The following is a 13,660-nucleotide window of genomic DNA, read 5'->3' on the forward strand; positions in this document are numbered from 1 at the left end:
TGAGATTTTTGTAAAGAAAAATGAGGAAATAGATGCAATAAAATAAGCAGTGGCACAGAGACACGACCTCTTCACATTTGGTGGGTGGTGGCAGGAGCTTATGGTGGGCATAGAGGTGAGGGGTAAACTAGAAATTGCACCGGAAATCAAGTTGGAGAGAGCCTTGAAGGCCATAAATCTGGGTTTTAATCAGAACACACTGGAAGTGGGGCAGGTGCTGAGGATTCTTAACACAAAATTTACAGCAATCAGAGTTAGGCTTTAGAAAGCTGATTCTGGAAGCAAAGTAGAGAATGGCTAAGACTCACAGGGAGGAAAACCTGTTAGGAAATTACTGATAGAATTTATATCGTAAGCATTTAGGGCCTGAAATAAGGTAGTGGCCAAGACAAAAAAAGGGGAAAGAGCTTTCATAATCCTTCTGAATGTTGGATAATTTACTGTGATGCTGATTGAGGAGGCAGAAGAGATCTAGAGAGCTGGGTGATGAATTCAGTCTCACTACTAAACCTCAGGGCTGTCTTTGTGAACAATGTCTAGCAGGCAGCTAGACACAAGAGCTGCAGTCCTAAAGAAGATGCTGGTTTGTGAAAGTGAAAGTCATTCAGTCATGTCCGACTCTTTGAGACCCCATGAACTATACACAGTCCATGGAATTCTCCAGGCCAGAATACTGGAGTGGGTAGCCTTTCCCTTCTCCAGGGGATCTTCCCAACCCAGGGATCGAACCCAGGTCTCCCGCATTACAGACAGTTTCTTTACCGGCTGAGCCACAAGGGTAAGCCCTGATGCAGCTGAAAAGGTGCATATACGGAGGAGATGGTCAAGGAAGCTTGTCCAGAAAGAAAGAAAAATAAATTTAGGAGAGTATACTGAAGAAAGCCTACATTTACAAGTGAGAGGAAGAGGGAAAGGACAAAAGATGGTTGGGAGAGAACTGGGAATAATGACACAGAAGCCATACAGAAGGGGTGTTTATGAACCCTGGGCATCATGGCAATCAACAAACAACAGGAATAATTCCTGCTGATTTAAGTATAAAAGAAATGTGTTGAAAAAATGTTGGAGAGCACATAGAATTTCAAAGAGGTTTTGAAAAACACACTCAGAAAATAAGCAGAAACCACAGAACACTGGTTGGCCAAGAACACAGGGAAAATCATGCCATTGTTCCTCTGCTGAGCCAGGGCAGCCACTGTGGCTGGCCCTGGACACTGAAAGTGGCCACTGGTACCCTGGTTCAGGCTGCCCCCGGGATATGGAACTGGAAGCTGCTTGTTTTCCACCTAGATAAACTTTCTGTTGATCTGACCCTGATTCTTTGGCCACTAACTTGAGGTAGAAAGATTCCCTGGAGAAGGGAATGGCTACCCACTCCAGTATTCTGGCCTGGAGAATTCCATGAACTGTATAGTCCATGGGGTCGCAAAGAGTCGGACACAACTGAGTGACTTTCACTTTCACTTGCAATTCAAATCCAGGCATAAGCATCTTATTTGCCAAATCCACCCACCCACTCCAATTGCCAATAATGCAAAGGATAAAGTCAAGTCCCTGGGACATTTATCTTGGGCGGAGGGAAAGAGGACATTCTATCGAAATAGAAAGATCATTTAGGGAGCAAGGGAGAAAGGGAAGAAGACAAGGAAAAGAAAGGGACAAGGTAGGAAGGATAGAAATTGGGGGGAATGCTGGTGGGGGAAGCCTAGGACCAGCTTTGAGACTCGCCACCATCGAATTTTGCCTGAATTAGGACTTTCTCAAGACCTACTCTGTGATAATATATGACATATCAAATCTACATAGCATCTTTACTTGAAAATAAGTCAGAAATAAAGATGGTATCCCTCATTTAGGAGCACAATTGGTTTTAACAGATGATTCTCAAAGCGAATTCTAAGAATCAAAGGATAAATCTGACCTCTCACGATGGCATTTTCCTTGTGACCTTGCCCACTCTGAAGCCAACTATAATTAAGCATGCTCATATGGATGTTAAATTATCCAACAATGGCAATAGTACAAAGAAAAGAACTGAGAGAAATTCATAGGAAAATTAATTGAAATACCGTATGTATTGTCTGAATGTATTTCAGTATTCTTAACTGACCTTTGATTCCTTGAGTAATTATCTGCAGATCTTCAAAACTGGTGAGAGTTTAATCAAAAAGCAAATAAAAAGGCATGTTACATCTTTTGTACTGGGAATAAAAATAGAGTCTAATTCCATATAAAAAAATAACTTGGGCATTATGGAAAGAGTTACAGCAAAAAAAAAAACCAAAAAACAAACGTGTGTGATGGGGGCCTGGGGAGATGAGACTCCCTCTATTGCCAAGCCAATATCCTTTTTCCAGACATTTTCACCGTTAGAAATATGTCGTTAACATTCATTTTCTTTAGGAAAAAAAGTGTCTCATCCCTTTAAATTCTCTCATATTCATTGAGTACGTAGAATGCTTGATTCCAAGCTCAGTGGGGAAGGATTTTTTTCTTAATACTCACATGATCATTTCAGCTAATTCTTTCAGCTAATTCAGTTGTCCAGGTGGGTACCAAGGAACCCCAGATTTCTGCAGACATGGACATGCTTTAGAACCCACCACAGAAGACAGAGAGACCCAGTAGGCCTGGTTCAAGACTCTTATGAACTTATACTTCCTGCATCAGTTCTGTGATGTGAAAGGTTAAATGCTGCTCTGTGCTTTGCTGTGCTTAGTCACTCAGTCCTGTCGGACTCTTTCAACCCCATGGACTGCAGTCCACCAGACTCCTCTGTCCATGGGGATTCTCCAGGCAAGAATACTGGAGTGGGTTGCCATGGCCTTCTCCAAGGGATCTTTCCAACCCAGGGATCCAACCCAGGGATCCAACCCAGGTCTCCCACATTAAAGGCAGATTCTTTACCAATTGAGTCACCAGGGAAGCCCAAGAATACTGGAGTGGGTAGCCTATCCTTTCCCCAGGGGATCTTCCCAACCCAGGAATCAACCCGGGGTCTCCTGCATTACAGGCAGATGAGCTACCAGAGAAGCCCAAATGCTGCTCTAGGGGAATACAATTCATCACTGACCAGTTATTCACACCACTGCTGTGAATAGTAGAGTTTATTAAAAGGTACGTAAGTATCCATTTTAGGACCCCAGATGTAGAGAATGTTAATATTCCTAAAAACTAAATGCTGCTAAAGAAGAAGGGGGTCTCAGCTTCTACCACCCACCCAAAAAGCTGGCCCATCCAGGATCTGGGCCTCCAGATGAGCTTCAAATCAAAGGTTGCCAGATTTAGCATAAAAGCATAGAATGCTCAGTTAAATTTATTTGAGCTTCAGAAAAATAATGAATAAACTTAGTATAAGTATACTTATTGTAGTATACCCCAAGTAATATTGTGGGATATACTTTATACTAAAAGGCTTTTCATTGTTTATCTGAAATCCAAATTCATCTGGACATCATGTTCCTCATCTGGCAACCCTACTCAGGTCAGGATCAAGAATGTGGATTTCTGTGAAAGGAGTTTGTATAACCCACAAGTGTCAAAACTTGCATCGAACATGTGAGTGTTTTATCATCAGGAAGTTCAGAGTGGGCGGAGCCAACAAATCAGCCTGGATAGGAAGTGATCCTGGCAGATGCCCTACTAGTCATTCTGCTTCTGGCCTCCTGACGTAGCCATCCTCTCATCCCAGTTACTGACTTAACCTTACTGATCTGCCTAGGGTAGACTTCTTCCAGGTCCTTCAGTTCCGAGGGATATCAGCTCCCAGCCTGACCAGGTGCAGAGTCTCAAATGAACTCCTTAGTCCTTTCACTTCTTCATGGTTATTGTCTAGATATAAACCGGACTCCTTAACTCCATGAACCAGTGTTCCTAACCCTCAAAGTTGGAACCACTTAAGAAACCCAAAAGAAGCTCAGCCTGATTGCCTAAATCACTCTCTAACCTCTAACCTTATATCCTTCTCAAGTAACAACTTCTCAGTGAGGATGTCCCTAACCACAATATTGAAAGCTACACATATATCTCTTTCATGGCACTCAAACAAGTTCATCTTGTTTAATTTCTGTCCCTCTTCACTAGAAGGTCAGTTCCAAGGGGGCAGTCTTTTTGCCTATCTTATTCAGTAACTAAAGCAGGAGAGACACTCAAAAATATGTTTTTGGAATACCACACCCTTCTTCTAGTAGCTGGATTACTAAAAGTTATTATCTTGTTATTTTGTCCTAGGCCTAAGTCTCCTTTTCTTACCCAATACCAGGGTCCTACACTAGGGCCCTACCTTCCTTCCCTGGCCAATGATTTTCCAAAAATGTCCATCCTACCATAGTCCTCAAAACCACACAGCCAGCTGGTTGGTACTTGCCATCAAAGCTTCTAGACCTGAACTTTCTGTCTTCTTAAACCTCCCTATAATGTCAGAGTCCATATTAACCTGCCTATAACCTATAAAAAGAGGAGTGCAGAGCCTTCTTGATCTTGAGATCAAAGAGGCACATAGCAATGTGGAAGAGATCTTCCTTCTCACACTGTGTAAAAGTCTCTGACTTTCTAGTGTCTTTTCTGTGTACAGTCGGCCCTCTGTATCCATGAGTTCCACATCCACAGATTCAACCAAATGCAGATCAAATAAATCCCACCCCCAAAAAATTCAAGAAAGTTCCGAAAAGCAAGACTTGATTAGCTGTGTACAACAACAATTTGTATAGCATTTACACTGTATTAGGTATTATAAATAATCTACAGGTTGCTTATTTTAGGTATACAGGAGGATGTGTGCAGGATATGAAAACACTACACCATTTTATTTAAGGGACTTGAGCATCCACAGATTTGGTATTCACAGTGGTCCTAGAACCAAAGAACCTGTCCACTGTGGATATGGAGGGACAGCTGTATACATATTAGCAGGCTGTACTTCCATGTCAGGACTCAGTGAATGAGGCAAACTTCTGAAACTCACATGATCTACTACTTTCATACTAGAGGAATAAACTGACTTCAGAATACAAATATCCTGACAGAACAATATATTGCACTTGCATTTTGGGGGACTGTTAATGTTCTAAGGGGGCTTCCCTGGTGCTCAGCAGTAAAGAATCTTCCTGCAATGCAGGAGCCACAGGAGACATGGGTTCAATCACTGGGTCGGGATGATGATCCCCTGGAGAAGGGCATGGCGACCCACTCCAGTATTCTTGCCTGAAGAATCCCATGGACCTAGGATCTTGGTGGACTATAGTCCATAGAATCTCAAAAGAGCCGACACAACTGATAACAACTTAGCAGGCAGTGTCCTAAGAGCCTACAATCACCACTAGATGGTGTGGTTTTGTGATTTACAATAAGAAAAGTACGTTTGGTCTTCACCCCTGTTTCTAGGACAGAACTTCTAAAACTAGGAATTTCCTAGGTGATGGGAGAAAAAAAATATTTTTGTTATGTCTAGAGTTAAAGAACATACATATAGTCATAAATACAATACTAAAGTACTCTCAGAATGCCTGGAATTATAGCCTGACATTCAGCTTAATTGGGTTTACCATCAATTCCCAAGGGGGTTAACGACTGAGAGTATATCACAGTCATTATATAAGAGTTATCCTTCAATCTTAATCTTCAACATAACATGGTAGCAAAGTTCCAACACAAAATATTGGAAAAAGCATTTTAGTGACATCCTAAAAATAAAGATGAATTCCATCATCCATCATGTTTTCTGGTCATCTTGCAGTTGGCTAGGAAAAAAATAGTGATTTTATAAGAAATATGGGTTTAGAAGCCAGAAGTGTGACAGCATGTGTCTTTGATCATCAATTCCCTTTGTAAATAAAGTTTTGATGTGAAACAAAGCTGAAGTTCAAAATTATGGCACAGAAATACTCATTGCCTATTTTATCTTTTATTTACAGATTTGTGCTCCAGATGAAACAACCAGGAAACTACTGAAATCTTACCCGTTAAAATATTGGATGGTTTATTCTGCTCCAAGTTACATCAAAATCTAGTCATTTAGATGACTGCTTTAATAGCAAACTTTCAAATAAACATTTTTTCCCAGTAATGCAAATGAATAATGCAAACTTTCTTGCTTTTTTATATGATTTATATATTCTTAGTTAAAAATAACAGAGATTTTAATGTCTCTTGTTGTAAACATGATATTATGAAAATCATGGAGTTTTTTTTATGCTTTTAGATCTTCTTTCTCTGTTATATAAAGAATCTCTATCATCTCCTGGTAGAATGTGATAAATAATTTGACTACTAAGCATATTCTACCTCCCAGAGAACTCAAGCAGTAAAGTCTCAAAGAAATCCACAACTGCTTTTACATCATTCATTCTACAACTGTGCCATTCAACATGATAGTCTCAGCACACTAGTCACCATGGTCAAAAAATAATGAATCAACTCTAGGTTGTCCACAGTAGATTCACTTCAAATATAATGATATACATAGGTTACAAGCACTAATCAAAAGTAAGTTGTAGTCCATATCAATATCAAACAAAGTAAACTTCAGAACAAAGAAAATTTCCAGGGGATAAAGAAAAATATTGCCCATTGATAAAATGATCAGTTCACACAATAAGGCACAGCAATTCACACAATAAGGCACAGGAATTCAAAATGTTTACCATATTACACTGGAGTTTCAGATTACATGAAACAAAAACTGAAAGAACTGAAAAGAGATACATGCAAATCCATGATTATGATTAGAGAATTTGACATTCCTCTCTCGGTAACAATAGAACTAGTAGACAGAAACTCGGTAAGGATAAATAAGAATTGAACAATGCCATTAACCAATTAGATGTAATAAACATTAACAGAACATTCCACTCAACAACACAGTCTTTTCTACTGTACGTAGAACTTTCACCAAGATATGTCCTGAATCATAAAACAAATCTTAAAATATTTAAAAGAATTGGAATTATGAAAAATATATTTCAAACCATAGGAGGAATTATATCGAAAATCAATATCAGAGAGATGACAGAAAAAACTACAAATGTGGAAACTAAACAACACTTCTAAATAATCCATGGGTCAAAAAAGAATTATAAAGGGAAATTTTAAATATTTTTTGCTGAGTGAAAATGAAAAAATAGCAAAAACAATTTGCAGAATATAGTATTATATTCTTATAAGAGAAAAGAAGAAATGTCTCAAATTAACCAAGATTCTACCCTAAGAAGCTAGAAAAAGAAAAGCAAAATAAAAGCAAAGGGAGTCAAAGGAAATAATAAAGATAAGAGCAAAAATCAATAAAATTGAAAAGAGAAAAGCAATAGAAAAAGTTAATGAAGCCAAAGGCTGGTTCTTTGCAAAGGTCAATAAGATTGATGAACGTCTAGCAAGAATGAAAGTAAAAAAAGAGAGAAGAGGATTTGCCTTATGATAAAGGAAATGAAAATGAAAGAAATATGATTACTATACACACAAAAGTAATTTCCTCTTCCATTTGGTGAATGAACATCACACTAATTTTTAGTCTATTTCTGGACCTACGTGCCTTCTTCAAGGAAAAGGGCAAGAATACAAATATTAGGAAGTTGATTTGCAAGATGCATGGTTATGGGCACTGAATAGAATTTACCTGTGTCACTATTTTCACGGTAGAAACTTTCCCCAGCATTTTGACAGGAAGCAAACCAAGCCAAGCATTAATCAAAGTTCACCTGTTCAACTGGAACAACTCACTTTGGCTATTTCAAACCCTCACAAAGACATAGAGAAAGTTAAAGGATAATTTTAAAGATTTTTAAAAATGTTTCCTTGAGTTTTATAAGTCGTTCTAGCAAGTTAATTGAACCCAAGTAGGGGATTGTGGGAACCTCTGACATATAGCCAGTCAGAAGTACAGGTAACAACTTGGGTTTGTGATTAACATCTTATAGGGCTGAGCCCTTAACCTGAGGAGTCTAATATTATCTCCATATAGATAGTGTCAGAATTGAATGAATTCTCAGACACACTGTGGGTATCTGAGAAGTGTTTGTTTGTGGTGTGAGAAAACCCCACACACATTGATGAAACTGGGTTCAGAAACATTTTATTAATGCTCTAATACACCCTTCAAAAATACCTGTAGATGCTGGCAATGGACAAAATGATCATGAAAACGGAACAAAAGCAAGATTTAATTATGAAAGTGGTGAGTATCAAAAATAAGTCTGAACTGAATTCTGACCAGCAAGAAAGAACTATTGCATAACCCTAACACCAGAAGCAACAGGAATCTTTAAGAAAAGTGGCCATGTTCTCTTCAAGTTCATAAAAACCAAGGAGGCAATAATAGGCAGGACTTCCCTGGTGGCTCAGATAGTCTATCCGCAAAGTGGAAGACCTGGGTTCGATCCCTGGGTTGGGAAGATCCCCTGGAGAAGGAGATGGCAACTCACTCCAGTATTCTTGCCTGGAAAATCCCATGGATGGAGAAGCCTGGCAGGGGGCACAGGTTCAATCCCTGGTCAGGGAAGTTCTGTATGCCATGCAGTACATTCAATTAAAAAAAACTGTAGACTACCCTGGCAGTTTAGTGGTTAAGACTCCACACTTCCAGTGCAGGGGGCAGGGGCTTGATCCCTGGTCAGGGAACTAAGATCCTACATGCCATGCAGCAGGGCTAAAAAATAAAATAGAAATCAATAAATTTAAAAAGTAAAACTCATTATTTGGAAGCCAAAAAGCCATCAAAAACTATGACTGTAGGGAAAGACCTAAGGATCTTAACTGATATCAAGCAAAAGGGGCAGAAAGCTTATTTAAAGAAATAATGGCTGAAAACTACCTAGTAGTCAGAGGCACACGAACATCTTTATCAACTTGATATATGAAGCTCAGAGGTTCCCAAACAGGATCAACTCAAAAAAGATTACACCAAGACACATGATAACAAATTCTCAAAAGTCAAAGACAGAACTCTGAAAGGAACAAGACAAAAGCACTTCATTGCATACACAGGAACACCCATAAGGCTGTGAAGAGATTTCTCACAGAAACCTTGCAGGTCAAGAGGGAGTGATATATCACACAATCCTGATGATATATTCAATGTGCTAAAAGTCAAAAAAAAAAAAAGGCCAAGAATACTATACCTGACAAAACTATCCCTCAGTATTAAAGGAGAAATAAACATTTTCCCAAACAGAACCTGAGGGAGTTCACCACCACTGGAACTGCTTTAAAGTAATACAAAAGGGAATTATTCAAGTTGGTATAAAAGGATGCCAATCAGTAACATGAAAACATATGAAAGTATAAAACTTAATGGGAAGCATAAGAATATACTCAAATTCAGAATACTCTAGTATTGTAATGGTATATAAATCACTTTTAATTCTTATATGAAAGTTATAAAAGTATTAAAAGTTACTAAATGTATAATAGTTTATTAATGGTAAACAATATAAATGCTATAAATTACTACATAAATAATATAGGAAGACATAGAATACAGATAATGTTCTTTTTTTAACCTAGGTGTTTTGCTTTGTGATAAACCTTTATGCTTTATATCTTTTTATTGTGTATTTATGTGCGCATATATCATATTTCACAATAGAAAAGTTGTTTTAATACTCTTAAATTATAAACAAATGAGCCTTGATAGTGTTAATCATTTGAATCTAGAAGCACTTCAGAAAGTATACAGAAATTGAAGTAGGAGACAGCTTTCCACTTCAGTAAATGGCTTCTCCTTTCTGCTTCAGAGAAATTAGTGGACTCCACATAGGCAGTTCCAGCCAGTGTGAGCCGTCATAATAAGGCATCATGAGAAGGGAATATAGGGACACAGAGGCACCTGGAAGGGTTGCCTATTACAAGGTCCAGTTTTCTTTTCACCTCATGCTTAAGAGGCTGAAAGAGGAAATATATGTTTCTCAAAGGCAAAAAAGCAAGCTTTCCACACTGATCATTGGAGCTTCCCATACTTGCTCAGAACAGCCCTGGCTGGACGGTGATATTCCTCAGGAAAAGTAAAAGTTGTCAAGTTAATGCAACAGAGAGTTTTCTGCTCACATTCCAATCAAAGGAGTGAATAAAGATAAGCACATGTGCAGAGAACTGGACATTTCTAATAAGCAAATCATTACTATGGGGAAAGCCTAAAAATCCATTAGCTGTTCTTAAGGCAGGTCTTTGGGGAGACTTCATTATCTCTGTTTTGACTGCTTTAAGAAAGGGCTTGGGAAAGCCTATTAGGGAGCTTTACAAAATAATCTTTTGACAAGCGGCTCTTATACTGGACTGTGGAAAACCTGACAGAGCTTTGATTTTTTCCTTTTGATCCCTTCTCAGTTTTGTTCACAATCAAGCTGCCAGTGAAGGTATCAGCAGCCTTTCCTAAGTGCTGTACGGTGTTTTTCACTCTCACCTTACTTTTCTCCCTGTTAAAGATGGACACTCCTGAGACAGAAAGGCACACACTGCCCTCATCAGGTCAAATCATCCAGCAATATGGGATTCTTGGGAAGAATGATCATAAAACTGAGTGTAGCAGATATGCACAAAAAAGCAGACTTATTGCAAAGCTCTAGGATCCCACTTAAGGTTATTTCCATTGAATGAAATCTGCCGCTAAAGAAGTTTGTTTTAAATGAATCACTCTTTAAACAGATCCTTATTTCAATATTCATTTGTGAGCATTTTCTCTTTAATTCTAACACCACAAAGCTAGTTGTCTCATATCCTCACTTCTCACCAAGAAAAGCAACCCAAGGAAAAAGACAAAACTATTATTTTTTGTCTCTCTCCATTTCTCAGAATCAATTCTTTAATTCTTAATAAAATCAAGTAAATTCAGAACCATAAACAGTTTCCATAATATATCCTATTACATGATGTTAATCCTCCTCTGAAATTTTTAAATGAGAGCTATATGCTTTATCACTTTACCTCCTTTTTAAATTGCCTTGGGGAAATTTGGATTTTATTAATAAGTCATTGCAAGTGAAGTAAACATTTGATGATGCTGATGGCAAAATTTATTCATTAGGAGTATCTTAGAATCCTTCTGGAGTAAAAGCCAATGATGGTAATTGCTGTTTTCACATTTGGAAATGCCTACTTATGTGTGGGAAAATGCGAGGCACTATAGGAATCCAACCTCAATGTAAACTAAACTGGCCATAGCCCATATGATGTGATTTTAAAGAGATGCTTGTTAAAAAAAAAAAAAAAATTCTCCATATGCCTGCCTAGATATCAGAAATTTCCAAATCAACTACTTTTTACAATAAGTCTATAACTCAATCTAACTGCAAACGATAACACAGTAAACTTAAGTAAAGTATCTGGTGGCAGACAGTCTCTGAAGAAAACACACGCAAGACAGGTAAGGTTTCTTTTTTTTTTTTAGCTGATAAACAGAAGTTTATTTCTCATGGTTCTGGAGGCCGAAGTCTGAGATGAAGGTTTTAGGGTAAAGGTCTTTTTCCTTTTTTTTAAATTTATTTTTAATTGGGATATAATTGCTTTACAGGGCTTCCCTGGTGACTCGATGGTAAAGAACCCACCTGCCAATGCAGGCAACTCAGTTTCAAATCCTGGGTCAGAAAGATCCCCTGGAGAAGGAAATGGCAACCCATTCCAGTATTCTTGCTTAGGGAATCCCATGGACAAGGAATCTGGTAGGCTACAGTCCACGTGGTCACAAAGAGTCTGATGTAACTTAGGGACTCAATAACAACACAATATAGACATATGGTATACAAATTACTTATACATTGTGCTCAGCTTTTGCTAAATAGAAAAAGTAGCATTGTCAGTTACAATATTTTCATTGTCTATAAGATAAAATTGTACTAATTATTCAGGAGAAGTACAACTGCTCTTGGTATTAAGGGCAGATGGGAATATCTTCTGGGGATTCTCATATGAAATATAATGAGACGGGAAATTAGCAGCATTGCCGACAATTCACATTTTGTTTCATTTTCTTGGATATTTTTCTGTTGATTGTCAGGAGAAGTGAATGGAATTACACTACAGTAATGAAGACCAAATTTTCTGAGAATCATAGGCAAGTTAGCTTCTTCCTCTTTCATGAGCTCCTGCACTTGGTGTATAACATCCATCACACCATTCACTTCACTCAGCTTGTATCTCCCTTTACGATCAACACAGTGTCTTCTTGCACATAGCCATAATCAATAAAAGTTTTATGACTGAATAAATAAATGAATAAATGAAGCACTGCTCACCCAAAAGAGGGAGAGGAAGAAACGATGTCAGTCACAACAAAAACTGTGTCTGCTTCACAATTTGGCAGGAGTCAAAATCTCTGACAGGTAATTTTCAACCTAAGACAGCTATTATTGATAAAGACAGATATAAATGACCTACCACGACACTGAACTACTACAGAGATTGAATGTCATGTATTAATCCTGTTCAGAAGCAAGCAATATAACTTTACAACACTTTTCTATATTTTTCATCCTTTTTTTAAAATTTTTTGTTCTAACATGAAAATAGCTATTTGGTAATAAGTCAGTATAAAATGGGATTCCCAGGTGGCTCAGTGGTAAAGAATCTGCCGGCCAATGCAGGAGATGTAGGAAAGGTGGGTTCTATCCCTGGGTTGGGAAGATCCCCCAGAGAAGGAAATGGCAACAGACTCCAATATCCTTGCCTGGGAAATCCCATGAACTAAGGAGCCTGGCAGGCTATAGTCCATGGAGTCACAAAGAGTCAGACACAACTGAGTATGCATGCAAGGTATAAAATGCAAGATGGAATCATATGCTATACCAAAGTCAGAAACAATTAAGGGAGAAACTGCTAGTCCAAGACTTTATTGCTTGAGCTAACTTCAGATTTTGTTATGCAAACCTCTTTCTTTATCTGCTGGAACTTTCATTTCAATTCTCTACTCTTCCCTACATTTTAGCCAAGTCGTTGGCTCAGTTGGCAGATGACAGAGCTTTCCTATAGCTGAAACTGCATTTGTCACTTTAGTATCATTGTGTCTTGTCTCTTAGGATTGGTGTAGTCTTGTCTCTAAGTGCAACGATCTGTCTTATATCTCCCTTCTGAGTGAGATTTATGAGGGAGAGCATTTGAATTGCTCATCTCTCTCCAATTCAGTCATCATTCTGACACTGAAATGTCTCAGAATTTTCTCTTTATTGCAAAAGAAATGTTCTCTCCTTTTTTCTCTTCAACTAGCTTGCCCTGCCTTTTTCCTATAAAATAGCACAAGATAGGGAGAACTTGGACCCCTTGGGGCCTGCACTGTCTCAGCTGCAGCCGGGTATAACAACAACACTTCATTCATAGTTGATACATAATCTTTCTCTCCCTCTCCTTAGTCTTCAAATTTTATTTAGGCATCTAACTAAAGTCTGAATGCTCTTAAGAGCAGTGTATTTAGTCTAATATCTTGCAAACAATAAGTAGGAGTTAAACATTTGGCTAATTAACTAAAGCTATGGTTTTTCCAGTAGTCATGTACAGATGTGAGAGTTGGAGTATAAAGAAAGCTGAGCACCAAAGAATTGATGCTTTCGAACTGTGGTACGGGAGGACTCTTGAGAGTCCCTTGGACAGCAAGGAGATCCAATCAGTCCATCCTAAAGGAAATTATCCCTGAATATTCAATGGAAAGACTGATGCTGAAGCTGAAACTCCAATACTTTGGCTA

The 13,660-nt window shown here is 38.3% G+C and overlaps 1 protein-coding gene and 1 long non-coding RNA gene across 8 annotated transcripts in view; one reads left to right on the forward strand and one right to left on the reverse strand.

Moving 5' to 3' along the window:
• Window positions 1-6,074, forward strand: part of LOC145534437 (uncharacterized) — a 47,055-nt gene extending 40,981 nt beyond the window's left edge. Inside the window, exons 8-9 of one of the 2 annotated variants that reach the window (XR_014074594.1) lie at window positions 3,014-3,117; window positions 5,913-6,074. This is a non-coding gene — a long non-coding RNA (uncharacterized LOC145534437). The remainder of the gene's footprint in view (window positions 1-3,013; window positions 3,118-5,912) is intronic. The other variant, XR_014074595.1, reaches the window with a different exon arrangement.
• The window catches only part of METTL4 (methyltransferase 4, N6-adenosine), a 334,285-nt gene that overhangs the window by 112,079 nt on the left and 208,546 nt on the right, over window positions 1-13,660 (reverse strand). The gene's annotated exons all lie outside the window — the stretch shown is intronic.

Source organism: Giraffa tippelskirchi, chromosome 14 (assembly GCF_054371585.1).
Source record: "Giraffa tippelskirchi isolate mGirTip1 chromosome 14, T2T-mGirTip1v1.2.pri, whole genome shotgun sequence".
In the NCBI taxonomy this organism is placed as follows: Eukaryota; Metazoa; Chordata; class Mammalia; order Artiodactyla; family Giraffidae; genus Giraffa; species Giraffa tippelskirchi.